The sequence below is a fragment of the Stomoxys calcitrans genome, chromosome 4, assembly GCF_963082655.1.
Source record: "Stomoxys calcitrans chromosome 4, idStoCalc2.1, whole genome shotgun sequence".
Taxonomy (NCBI): Eukaryota; Metazoa; Arthropoda; class Insecta; order Diptera; family Muscidae; genus Stomoxys; species Stomoxys calcitrans.
This window is the reverse complement of record NC_081555.1, coordinates 182876494-182891115: the sequence shown is the minus strand read 5'-3', so window position 1 is coordinate 182891115 and position 14622 is coordinate 182876494. Positions and strand designations below refer to the sequence as shown.

The 14622-nt window shown below is 34.8% G+C and overlaps 1 protein-coding gene across 10 annotated transcripts in view; it reads left to right on the top strand.

Moving 5' to 3' along the window:
* Positions 1 to 259: 259 nt before the first annotated feature.
* Positions 260 to 14622, top strand: part of LOC106095879 (protein retinal degeneration B) — a 75889-nt gene continuing 61526 nt past the window's right edge. For 4 of the 10 annotated variants that reach the window (XR_001222816.2, XR_009398241.1, XM_013263312.2 and 1 more), the window contains exon 1: positions 261 to 1078. The gene's annotated coding sequence lies outside the window, so the exon portion shown is untranslated. Of the gene's footprint in view, positions 1079 to 14622 lie in introns of all 10 variants that reach the window. The other 6 variants (XR_001222812.2, XR_001222814.2, XR_009398243.1 and 3 more) reach the window with 6 other exon arrangements.

Here is a 14622-nt window from a genome sequence, read left to right as displayed (position 1 = left end):
TAATTTGTTTTCTTCAAGTTTGCAAATATGATTTAACAACTTTAAATGTATGAATTTAGCATTCCTAAATTTCTTCTAGAAAATAATCGCGTGGCAAAAAAAACGCTCAATTGGCTTTTTTATGTCTGTCAATGAATACATACATATACATGGTATGTATGTGCGTACTTGAGGCGCGAGTGCTCTCGCTCTCTGGCCAAAATTTTCTTTTCGCTTAATTTTTTGGGGGACTCAATGCTATGGAATCAACAAATATGGCACAGTCTCACTTTGACGCGCTCGGAATCGCTAGTAACGACGGATGAGAATCAACAGTCCGCTGTCCCCACTGCCGTGTTTGTCCGTGAAAAAGTGAAAAACAAGTTTGATTTTTGCAGAATTTCAATTTGGCCTATCCACGGGGGATGCTCGCTCGCTCGCACGCTCGCTTGCCACTTGACTAGCGCAGCATTGGCCAAAAATCACCAAAAGAAAAATCATTTGTTTACCAAACAAACAAAAATTAAATTGAAATTTTCACATTAACCAAAAAAAGAAACCAAACAAATAGAAATAAAAAAAAAAAAATATAAAAACAGCGAAAATATACATAATTCGTGTATCTGAAAATACCTAGTTGCGTTACGGTGTGAATCCGCAGTAGTGTATATCCATATAAAAGCACACGCATATGGACATATACTTACGTGCGTCCATATGTACATAATATATCTGTCTAAAGTAGTAATTATTTCCAGAGGAAAAGTGATGCCCCTGCCAGCTTCTTGCATACTGTGAAGTAAGCTTCTCAGTCAATTAATTCAAAAAAAAAAAAGTAAAACAAGAGAAAATATTACGAAATCAGTGATTTGTGATTGTTGTGGTCTTCAAGCTGCTGTTTTTTCCAAAAGTTTGCACCTTTTGACGATTTGTTGTAGTTGACCTCTGTCAGTACCAAAAGCGACAAAGTCCACTGGAGAAGTTGAGACACCCCTTTCCCACCTCTAGCACCCAATTTCAACAAATCAAAGTTGAAAACTCAACAACGGCGGCTGTTAAATTAACGATGCATTCCACAAAATAACAAAACAAAAGCATTGTGAGTGAAAAAAAAACAACAAAACAAAAAAGTATTGTTAATGAACGAACCACCCATTGAATGCATTGTGGAGTCGGGGGGAAAAGAACTTTCTTATGCTCGTACGGTGTATTTATTTACACTGTAAAGTTACTTATCGTGTTTCTCAGCCTGTCCGCCTGTTCGTCTGCATGTGTTGTGAGTTTAGAGATAAACGATGGAGAATCGTGCATTGTAACGTGGGGGTATTGTATCCAGGCTGTCAAGTGAAACTCTCGAACCCCGCGAACCCCAAAGTGTACTCTCTCCTCTTACCCTCATTTTAAGTTCCCCAACCATTTATTCTTACTAACATGCATGTGCTGTGCTGCGATAATCAACGATTATGCCGAACGTTGAGGAAAACAATGCCTTAAATCGCAAATATACGTTTATTGAAGAAGTAAAAAACTGTAAGGGAAATATTCTGATCAAACATCAATGTGGGTTAGTTTGGTAATATAAACGCTCAAAGTACGTCTCAATTGAAGAAGAAAATATGCGAACACGAGCTAAATGCGAGATTAATCTCGATAAAAGGAAACATTTCATTGGTCAAGAAATATGGAATCCACTGGGAGTCTAGAGCCATTCCGCAACATGTAAAGAATGTTACGAATATACAATTAAAGAACGGAGAGAACCAAGTGTCACTGTTGGTCACCTTTGTAGAAGTTTTAAGCGACTGAAGGCTTCACCAAAAGTCCCCGCATTAGTAAGGGGTTATTGATACTTTTTTAGGGATCGAGCAAGAAATCTGAACTATGGTAAGATGGCAACCTAAATATGGTTGCCATTGTCGCCGAAATTCGCTCAACTACACGTATATGAAAAACTACAAAATAGTACGACACAGGTTTCCTTCATCCGCACCAAACGTAGAGAGCTATTATTATGAATTTTTTTTACAAATGATCTGCGTCAAATTAAATGCAGCAAAAACGCACATTTATTAGAAAATGGAATACTATTTGATACTTTTCTTCCCAAAAGAGTTTAAACACTGACATTTTACATATCATTCTTTCCATTGGTGCTAGAAAAAGTACATTAAGTGTCAAACATTATCCACAAATTCAGCTAAAATTTTCAGTTTTAATGCACAGGTTCAAAATTCGTACATTTGGACACTTATATAGTATGAAATAGTTTTCCTTAATCTGCAGCGAACAAAGAGAGAAAGAGTTACAATTACGAAATTTTATTTTAATGTACGGAGTCTAAAATAAATAGGTTGGATAGTAAAAAATCGTCATAGAATTGTGACATTGATCCTTAACTTGAATCGGACAGCACCAATTGATATGTGAAAAGTTTGCCCCTGTTCCTCAATTGAATGTCTATGAGCAATTTTCAATTTACATTTCCAAATTATTAGTACTAAAAAAACAGCAGATTTTGTTGATTAAATTACCAGTACAAATATTTTTCAAAACAAAAGCATCCATATCTGAGGTTTCTAATATTTGTAATTCATTGTACCGCAAATTTCTGCGAAATCTGATAATAAGTGTGCAGTTTATAGCCCTAAGATCTTAATTCGAGAAATACACCTCAAGACCTCGCATCGGAAGATAGATATATATGTCAGCTATATCCAAATATAGACCAATTTGGACCATATTGGCACAGATGTTGAGGATCTTAACACAATTCAATGTGTCAAATTCCAACAAAGTCATGTAATAAATACTTTAATGGGTCTTGGACTTTAAATCAATAGTTCAGTCTAAAAATTTTAAAATCTTGAAATTTTCTTTTTAATTTGTAAAAGTTTCCCTAGAATAAGTTCCATTTTGTTTTTAGTGGTTGTAAACCTACGCTTTAATTTGTAAGATATTAATCTTGTTGTGTAGGACAAAATATATGAGTAAATAAATAAAGTTCATCTATTATTCAAGACTGTAGCTTGATTTCAACAATAAGACGGACGTAGCTAGGTCGTCTTAGATTTTTACAACGTTTATATACTTTGAAGGTCGCAAATGGAAACTTTCAATGTGATGCAAATAACAAAATTTATATTCAACCATCTTTCGGTGGTGGATATAAAAAACTGCAATTTGCTTCGTACTATGTACAACAAATATGGCGAATTTGTATTTCTTAAGAAAATGTTGATGTATTCGTAACTTTCCATTATGTACCACCGTTGAGGCTTGTTGTTTTTGTTCAAGTTATAAGTTACAGTTATAGTGGCTAGATTTGGCAATAAACATCTCAGGTTTGTTCATATAATTTAATACATAACAAATGGCTCAACATTAATTAATGTTGGAAATCTCGCAGAAATTAATTGAAATAGAAGAAAACAGCAAGAGCCATCAATCAAAGTATCAGCCTTTTGAATGCCGTGTGGGTTGGCCCACTGTTGCTCTCAGCGCTCTTGCTATGTAACTTGAATATGATTTCCACCATATGAGTGCACTCATACGCTCATTCGCACCTGAATGTTAAGTGCTCTCCTGTTATCGAAATTTTGCTCTCTCTTATGTGTCTTTCCACTCTCCAGCATAAATCCGTACATGTTGTATAAGCAACGTTTGTCTCTGTACAAATTCACGTTTGTTTACATGCCCATAATTGGCTTAAACATTAGTGTTGCTGTTGTGCGAATTAGCAATTGAGGTTTTTTTTGAATCGCTGTCACTGGAGCAAGGTCAAGGTACAAACGAAACGCACTGTATGCTAAAAATCAACTTCAGATAGAGCGCGCTTGAAAAGTTGGCATGAAGCCAAGACTGAGTTTGATTTCGTACTTCTTGATATCTCTAAGTATTACTCATTCTTCATATATTTTTCCATTTATGTAATACAACTTAATGCTTCGTTTCCTGACTTTTTCTCTTGAATGCCTTTAAATGTGCTCCATTGCCATGCAAGTTTATTTAGGAAGTGAATTTTGTTCACTTTCACACGATGTTTCACTTGAGTGAAGTCTTTCGTTTGATTTCCTGCAAATAGTTTTCGGGTGATCTTTGAACGATTTTCCTAAAGTGAGCATTCCATAAAGGAGACAATTTTTTGCACATAGATGACATCCAAAGTTAAATTCAAGGCTTTCAAAAGAATCCAGTTGAGCATGTTAGCATGAAAGTGATAAACTAAGAACTCATTTATATGGAATTCATTATAAAAACACTAACTGTACCCAGCACTACTATTGTAGCTAAGGTAAAATGTATGGTTCGACTCTGAAATTCCTACTGATTCGGCTTAGCTATATCCGTCTATCCGCATATCTTTCCGGTACCGATTGTCCGTCTATCGTTTTTTGTAATCAAAGTGGAGATCGTATTAATTATCCAAACATCACGAAATGTCCACATATCACTTTTTTTGTTTAGATTTAGATATAGCTAATGTAAATGGGCTTTAATACATATACATTTAAGTGTCCCAAGAACAAAAAAAAATTTTTTTGAAACCCATACCCTTCATTTTTTATCCTTTTGATCCCAATAAGCAAAATACGAAACATTATGGCGATCGGTTTACGATAGCTCGTGTCGACATGCCGTCTAAAGTTAAATACGTTGGAGAATCAATCTTATTTAAACTATTTCAAATTTATGTTATACTACTTTATAGTTTAAAACTCTTAACCAAGTGTGCTTTGCCTTAGTCTTATTTCCTTTTACACTTTGAACATAACAAAATTTTAGCATATCTGTATCTAATTTTATTTTATCTGGTTCTGTATCCAATTTTCATATCAACGTAGTAATAATTTTTTCATTCTTAAATAAATTTTATGAAGTTAAGACGTGTCGGATTTTGCTGTAATAGATTGTTGGTTACAAAGGTATATCCATCCACATAAAGATTTCTGCGATAAAATGTAGGGCTTTATAACGAATCCAGTTGGGTCGTTAAATAAAAATTGGTTAAAATTTGGTATCTGAAGTACTAGAAAACCAAAACAACCCACACACTATAAATGTCCCACTTAGGTCCTTACTTTTCTTTAATTGGCTATGACAGAACATTTGTAGCCACCACTAGCCGAACGTAGAATAGCGTTCCAAACGCCTCGATTTTCTGTGTTCATTCGAAAATCTCTGACACCAAGTTTTGAGTTGTCTCCCACAACTTGATCTTTCCATCGAGCTTTTGGTCTTCCCGGTTTGCGTGTAGCACCGTGTTTGCCTTCAAAATACTTCTTTGCTGGAGCTTCTTCATCCATTCTGACAACACGACCTAGCCAACGCAGTCGTTGTATTTTTGGTTTGGTTCATACGTCGCCTATATTCTCCATTAACGCAAACTGGTCCATATATTTTACGAAGAATCTTTCTCTCAAATACTCCAAGCACTACCTCATCTGCTTTCACAAGTACCCAAGCCCCAGAACCATATTACAACACGGGTAGTATCAGTATCTTGTATAGTGTAATCTTCGTCAGTTGAGAGGTGGCCTTGTTTCTAAACTGCTTACTTAGCATCTGTTTGCCAGTATTATTCTTCGCTTTATCTCAAAACTGGTGTCATTCGTTTCGGTTACGGAGGTGCCGAGGTAGATAATGTTACTGACGATCTTAAAGTTATGGTTCCCAACTTTCTCCATTCTTCTTTCCCACTTAAGTCCAGGACTCCACAAATCATCTCAAGAACAGTTCATAAAGAACTGATACCACGTTTGAGTTTTTGAGCCCTTTTAAGCCTCAATATTTAAATCACTCTGCTAAAATCTGGTATGTGAGAAATTTTTGTTAATTTCATCACCAAAAGCAAATATGATAAAGTTAAGTCCATAGCAAGATGCAGTCCCTACATAAGCCAATCACACTTCTTAATCCCCTGGATACCTCAATTTGGCCGACTTTACATCCTGAGCCCATAGAAGCTCCAATTTTATGCGATTTGGTATTTAAGGAATATGTGTGCCCGCCATCACTGTATTAAAGCTGTCTAATAGCCTAATCTAGTGATAGAATGTCAATAACTTTGACCGATAATCCTAATCTGCTTCGGCTGTTTAAAAGATAAACTCAATCGTCAACAACCTTGCAAAAGTTTAATTTTCAAAAAGAGATGTTTGCAATGTTTTGGCTTTTATTTTAAATTTCTTATATACAAAGGTACAAAAGGCAAAAACAAAACTATTTTTAAATTCCAATAAAATGTTCTACATTAAATCCAATAATTATTTCCCTTGTTGAATTAAACAGCGACTTGTTTATCTTAGTGAAAATGTTGCTATTTTCATAAATTATTTTGTGTTATAAATAAAACAAAATAAACACCATTAGAACGCCAATGAATATGTTTGCACATATTGCTCGTTTTTAAATACAAAACTATTATGTAAAGGGTTTAAAATATTCATGGCACAATACTTTCCCTACGCAGTTTTATTGCTGAAATCAAAACCATACTATCGGCACGGGATATCTGCAAGCACCACACAGACTGGAACATTGAGGTCCGATCTATGTGGTGTTCATTGCTGTTAGGAGAAGCTTAGTTGCGAGCTACCGGGCGCGTCCACAGGTTGCGGATAGTGAAATGCTCCATAGGGAGTAACTGCAACGGCAGTCGCGGACTATCAGCGGTATCGAGCGGAGTGCCTCAGTGAGAGTTCGAGTGGCACCGGCTCTTGTACAAATACTGAGTGCCTATGATGCTCGATATGACAAGGTGAGTTATGGGCGCCTTTAAATAACCGATGGCCACCTTGTTCCCGCGGCAATAGGTCCTTTGGACCGGAACGAGCTTGCTCACACAGGAGCTTGACGAGGATCGCCAGCTCCGCATGAAAATGTGACTACAACAACAACAATTCTTAAAAATCATCGGGTCGAAATTCAAAATTTTAGCAAATTTTCCGTACATTTAAGTATATTATTAAGTAGAACATAGTAATAAAACGTATAGCACAAATTTCTTAAAAGCTTTTATAAAAATATTTGTATTGGAATATAAATTGTATTTTTGTGTTATTGAAAAAATTTATATATAAAAACATACAACTATTGAAGATAGTATGTATCTGCAATTATAAATGTATTTTTAAATTGGAATTCGCAATTACCATATTTAAATTGTGTGTTGTTAACGTACATCTTAGTCTATGACCCTACAGTCGATAAGTTTAAGGCTATTGACAATTGAATGTTAAAACTGGTAAATAAGTTAGTAGTATGTTTTTTTTTTTGTCATATGTAAGAGAGGGTCGAAGTAATACTAATTTTTTGCTGAAATACGTAAAGCCTACATTATTTTAGTTTCATATAAATAAATAAATTGAGAACATGTTATTATTAACTGCTGACATCACCATACATCATAGAACAGAGTCTGTGACCGTACATAGCCTATCTTTATCTACCACCAAGCATATATAGGTCCAGAAGTCAAAATTTCAGAGTTCCTACTTAAAAAACACCTGTTCTAATTTGTGAATCGTTCCAATTTGAGAAAACTCCAATTTCCGAGAGTCTACACAGAAAAAATCAGTTACAATCGCGAAATTAATTGATCCAATTAATCTTTTAATTAAAACTGCTATAATCATGAAAATTATGATATCATTTACAGTGAAAGGCAATCGAAAAAATTTTCATTGAAAAAAATTGCATATTCTATTAAAAAAATTACTGAACATTTCTAAAAATTCCAATTAATTTTTTAATTGATCCAATTAAAACATGACTGAAAAATTTTGACATTTTCAATTAATTTTTTAATTGATCTAATTAAAGAAAATGATTAAAATTTCCGAATAATTTTTTTATTTGGATCTATTGAAAATACTAAAAATTTGCAAATTTGATATTAAAATTTTTGCGAAAAGCGCGCTGTATAGGTTGTACCCCCAATTTCGATCCAACATGGTTCGCATATGTTAAACTCCTAGAAAACGAATTTGAAGTTTATGTGTGGATCCATGATCACTCCTTAAAATGCTACGGAAAATATTGTTTCCCGAACTTTAAAAGAAAGAGTAGCGAGGCTGGTTTATGTTTAGTTACCGACATAGGCTAACAGTTATTAATATATTTTTATTGCAATAACTAAACCCAATAGAAACTCATGTATATAGTATATGTTATAATGAGATCGTTGCTAAAGAAGTCGTTATGCTATTAATATGCATATTTTATTCATATATAAGACTAGAAATTTAACAAGTAAGTTCGGCCGGGACGAATCTTATATACCCTCCACCATGGATAGCGTTTGTCGAGTTCTTTGCCCGGTATCTTTTTTTAGGCAAACAAAGAATAATGAATAAGATCTGTTATGGTGTTGGAGCTATATCAAGTTATAGTCCGATTCGGACCATAAATGAGTTGAATGCTGAACATTGTAGAAGTCATTGTAAAATATTTCAGTTCATTCATTCATTCAGTAAAGAATTGCGTCTTGTAGGGGCTCATGAAGCAAAATCGGGAGATTGGAATATATGGGAGCCGTATCAAGCTATAGATCGATTCAGACCATATAAGACAAGTATATTGATGGTCATAGGTGAAGTCGTTGTACAAATTTTCTGCAAAATCTGATGAGATTTGCGCCCTCTAGAGGCTCAAGAAGTCAAGATTCCAGATCGGTTTATATGGCAGCTACACTAGGTTATGAACCGATTTGAACCATATTTAACACAGTTGCCTTTCGGGTCGACGCAGTCCGAGTTAAGGGAGTGGGCGACAAATGCGCATACAACATTGTGGAGCAGCGGAACGGTCGGTAGGACGGCGAAAATCCTATCGGGGGATCCAGATCATAAGAAGACGAGGCTATTACTGAAAGGATGCAAGAAGGAGCTTAGTATAGCTGTTGGTATAATAACGAGACAAATAGGACTATGTAAAATCGATGCGGCAAGTTATAGCATGTGTAGGGCATGCGGGGAAGATGATGAGAGGTTGGAGCATATCAGGTTATGAACCGATTGGAACCATACTTGGCACAGTTATTGGAAGTCATAACTGAATACCTCGTGCAAAATTACAGCCAAGTCGGGTAGGAATTACGCCCACTAAAAGCTGAAGAAGTCAAGACTCATGATCGGTTTATACGGCAGCTATATCAGGTTATGAATCGTTTTTGACAATACTTAGCACGGTTGTTGGAAGTGATACCAAAACACCACGTGCAAAATTTCAGTCAAATCGGACGATATTTTTGCGCCTTCTAGAATCTCAAGAAGTCAAGACCCAAGATTGGTTTATATGGCAGCTATATCAAAACATGGACCGATTTGACCCATTTCCATTTGACCCCCATCCTATGGCGGAGTGTATAAAAAGGTAATCGAAAGGCGGTTTATAGGGGAGTTTTATTTTCCATATATAAAAAGTATTTATCAAAATTACGAGCGGCTAGACTTTTTCAAGAACGGACAGCCATAACAGTGTTGTTGAGTTTAAGAAATTTTCCAATTCAATTAAATAATGATTGAAAGAACAAAGGCCACAAAGTTTTTTTTGTCACTCGATTCGTTCGCCAATTCGACAATAAAATCAGCTGCTTTCAATGAATTGGCCATTGGACAAAAAGAAAAAAATTTAGTTGTGTAGGCCGTTATTGTTTAATTGAAAGATATAACATTTTCAATCACATTTATATGATTGAATAAATTAGTTTTTTAATTGAAAATGACAAAAGTTTCAATCACAATCGTAATTGAAAAAAGAGTTCAGATTCAATTAAAAAAATTATTAAATCAATTAATTTTTTAATTGAAAATGACAAAATTTCAATCCTGATCGTAAATGAAAAAAATTCGGATTCAATTAAAAATGATTGAATCTATCAAAAATTTCCTAAATTACAATCATTATCGTTATTAAAAAAAATCAAGATTCAATAAAAAAAATTATTGACTCAATGAATTTTGTAATTGAAAACAATTTAATTTTCAATTAAATTTTTAATTGAAAGAATTTTGGAAATATTTTTTTCTGTATACTGTATCTACATCAAAGCATAAAACTCACACAGTTAAAAATTCCATCTTAATTAATTAATTTTAACATGCCCTATCTTTACGCCCAGATGAACCAAAACTCGTTTTGGTTGCAAAAGTACATTTTAATGGGAATTGTAGATATTTCAATCCACCCTAGTGTCTAAGTAAGTAGCTTAAGAAATTGCCACTGATTACTTGGACTTAATTGGACACGATTACCCTTGATTAGATAAACGAAAGAAACGGCAAAACACAATGGCATTTCAAAGGCCACAATACTTGCAGCTGATTGAGACAGGTTCCGAGTACACATCGGAAGAATATGCAAGTCAGGCAACCACAGCACCGCATATTTACAGATATATATACATTAGACTGTCCCACTCTAAAGAGAAGAATTTTTTTTCGCATATAGGGAAGCGCATACCCTCCAATTTATTCTTTATATACCAATAAGTAATGTCAACCCGTACGTTCAAAGTTGACTGTAGTAGTCCTGTTGAGGGTTTAAGGTCATAAAACAAAATTTGTAAACAAAGGACACATTTATATCGTGTGTTTGACCTAAACATGAACTTCTCTGATAAAATGTACTGTTCGACTAAGAAATTCTTCCTGATTCGGCTTAGCCATGTGCGTCTGTCAGCATCTCCTTTCGGTGCCTCTTGTCCATTTGTCGTTTTTGTAATCAAGGTGGAGAGCATTTGTTACCCAATCATCACAAAATTTTTCACATATCACTTCTTATGCCAAGGACGAACACCAAGTCTGAACTAATTTTGATAAAATTTAGCAGATTTCGGTTTGGAAAATTGGTTAAAATTGAGTAACTACGTCCTTATAAATGAAGATTGGACATTTGGTTCTATACCTGTATTTAAGTCGCCAATTAAAAATTAACTATCGGACAAAATTTATTTCCGTTTATACCCTACACCATCACTGTAGCACAGGGTATAATAACTTTGTGAACTTGTTTGCAACGCTTAGAAGGAGAAGAGCTGCTCCCATTGATCACTTCCAGATTCGAATTAGCCATGTCCGTATGCATGTCCATGTAATCTTGTGGTCAAGGTTCAGGTTGCATTTATTGCCCGACTGTCAAAAAATTTTGCACTAGTCATTTTTTGGCCCAAGGACAAATTTTATGGATTTTTCCAAAAATCGGATCAGATTTGGATATAACTTTCATAAACACATATCTTTCATCCGATATTCCCTATTATGGCTGTAGTAGCCACAAAACTTTCCCTGGGGAAGTTGGGGAAGATGAAAAGTTGCACACTTATTAAGGCTTCAAATTACCTAAATATGTGTGCAACTTTTCATCAACATCGTTTCAATTTTGATATAGCCCCCATATATATCTTCCATCCGATATGCCCTCTTATGGCTGCATTAGCCATAATTTTGAACCAATCTTTACAAAATTTTGCATGAGGTGTTAAATTTGAAGTCTTCATAAGTGTGCAAAATCAATCGTTCATATAAGATGACTTGCACATAATTAGTAGGTAGACGCAGTGGTGTAGGGTATTATATGTCTTTTCTTACTGGTGTTTCTTTTTTATATTCTCTCATTTAACAAGGTTCGAAAAAATTGCCGAACTTTACAATTCTTAAAAAACTATGTGTGAAAATTTCGTGATGAATGGGTAACAAATGCGATCTCCATCTGGTTTAAAAAAATAACAGACGGGACAAACGGCACAAAAAGGATATGCAGATAAGGCACAGTTGTGGCGCCGGGTACAGTTCACCTTTTAACCATAAATTCCATATATAAAGGGTGATTTTTTTGAGGTTAGGATTTTCATGCATTAGTATTTGACAGATCACGTGGGATTTCAGACATGGTGTCAAAGAGAAAGATGCTCAGTATGCTTTGACATTTTATCATGAATAGACTTACTAACGAGCAACGCTTGCAAATCATTGAATTTTATTACCAAAATCAGTGTTCGGTTCGAAATGTGTTCATTCACCGTTCAGCGATGAGGCTCATTTCTGGTTGAATGGCTACGTAAATAAGCAAAATTGCCGCATTTGGAGTGAAGAGCAACCAGAAGCCGTTCAAGAACTGCCCATGCATCCCGAAAAATGCACTGTTTGGTGTGGTTTGTACGCTGGTGGAATCATTGGACCGTATTTTTTCAAAGATGCTGTTGGATGCAACGTTACGGTGAATGAACACATTTCGAACCGAACACTGATTTTGGTAATAAAATTCAATGATTTGCAAGCGTTGCTCGTTAGTAAGTCTATTCATGATGAAATGTCAAAGCATACTGAGCATCTTTCTCTTTGACACCATGTCTGAAATCCCACGTGCTCTGTCAAATACTAATGCATGAAAATCCTAACCTCAAAAAAATCACCCTTTACGTGTCCTTTGTTTATGAATTTCATTTTAGAACCTAAAATACTCAACCGAATCTCTTAGAAAGAACTACATCCAACTTTGGACGTAGTGTCGGAAGGGGTTGTAGTTAACCGACCGCCATAATATTTCGTATTATGTTTATTGGGATCAAAAGAAAGAAATGGAGGTTATGTGTTTCCATTTTTTTTTTTTTTTTTTTGGCACTCTAATGTACATACATCGAATATTTTTGATTGGATTTTCAGTTGGTTCATGTGTTAGTTCTACTTTAACTTTGTCGTTATAGGAGACCCTGTGTATTATCTGCAGTAGATAAGTCTACGTACAGATTCGCTAAGACAATTAGTAGACCATAGCTACTTTGATAGCCTCTTGTGGAAATTGAACCCACATCAACTTACACAGAAAAAAAAAAAACTCTTAGAAAAAACTAACCACCAAGTTTGTATGTGAAACTTCAAATTTCCAACGAATTTTAGCATTGAATCAAAGACGTTGTTTATTGAAGTAGGTTTGTATAGACTTGACAGACAAAATAATAGAAAAGTGGAGGATTTTCAACAAATTACAAGAGGTAGTTGTTAAAAAAGGCGTACTACCATGTAGCGCACCAAACTTCCATGTCATTCGTGACTTTTTATACCCTCCACCACGGGATGGGGTATACTAATTTCGTTATTCTGTTTGTAACACCTCGAAATATGCGTCTGAGACCCCATAAAGTATAAATATTCTTGAACGTCATGTCATGAAATTTTGCACAAATACTTATTATTAGTGTAGGTCGGTTGGGATTGTAAATGGGCCAAATCGGTCCATGTTTTGATATAACTGCCATATAAACCGATCTTGGGTCTTGACTTCTGGAGCCTCCAGAGGGCGCAATTCTCGTCCGATTTGACTTAAACTTTGCACGTGGTGTTTTGGTATCACTTCCAACAACTGCCCTATATTGAAATGGAAATTTTCAAGACAACTTAAAATGATATGGAATATCGGTTTATGTAGGTCCCATGTATATCCAAATCTGAACTAATATCATCATTTGCACTTTCGCCGCTATCATGTGTCTACTGTAGACAATTGAAGAATTTATCAATTTGTGTACAATGCATGTCTGTTTCTTTAAGATTTGACTATTGTTGCCTGTCTGTTTTTCATGAACGATTTGACTTATCGGTCACTTGAAAAAAATGGAAATATATTCGATAAGATAAACTTACACAGAATATAGTCGAGTTACACAACTCAGTGACTATTCGCAAGTTATTAAAGTGGGTGGTCGTTGATTTTCAAAAGCACTTTTATAGCTTTAAGGACGTAAAGCGGAACTTATTAGAAAACCCATGCACTTAGTTTAATTCAAAATCAATGAGACAATACCGAAAGTGAGTCTTAATTTTTATAATCATGTAATGTGTGACTAATATTTTCTATATATAATTTATTTGACTCCTGAGAGAATCACTTAGGAACCCGCTTAGTAAGAAATCTATAACTCCACCAAATTTGTTATTCAAAACAGCAAAAATGTTTGCTAAAACAGCCGTTTTTGTCTGCTGAAATTGGAAAAGCAGACATTACTGCTGTTTCAGCAAACATAGGGCTGCTGTATTAGCAAACATTCCTTGCTGCTATTTCAACTAACAAAATCTGCTGTTTTAAGTACACAAGTCTGCAGAACAAAAAATTTGTATGCTACTTTTATGGTTGCCTGTTACTTGTTTTAATTACTTTTGAATTTTTTTTAGAAATTTTGTTGAAGGAGATGATTTCAATTTATGGAATATTATTTTCGAAATGTGGCTGAGCTAGCTCGCATTTATTGTTATTGCTTTACTAATGTGCACATGACTGGCATGGCCTTTTGTATCTAAATTTAAAGAAGACAGGTTTTCGAAAGTATACTTTCAGTGGTGATTATAAACATCCACTGAGACACATATTTACATAAGAGTTCTATTTGTTCTTCTATCATCCCCTTCATAATTAAGCAGCAGTCATTTTCAGCAAACAACAACGACTTTTCAGCTGTTAGTCTGCTACTGAAATTGCAATACTACTGTTGTAATAGCAGAACAACTGGCAGTAAAATAACAATAGCAGCAAAACTAACTACTAATATTCAGCAGACCGTTTTTGCTATTTTCAGCAAACTTTTTACTATGAGTGTAAAGGTTTAACCATACTTAAGTTATCGCCATGAATAATCATAATAGTGCAAAA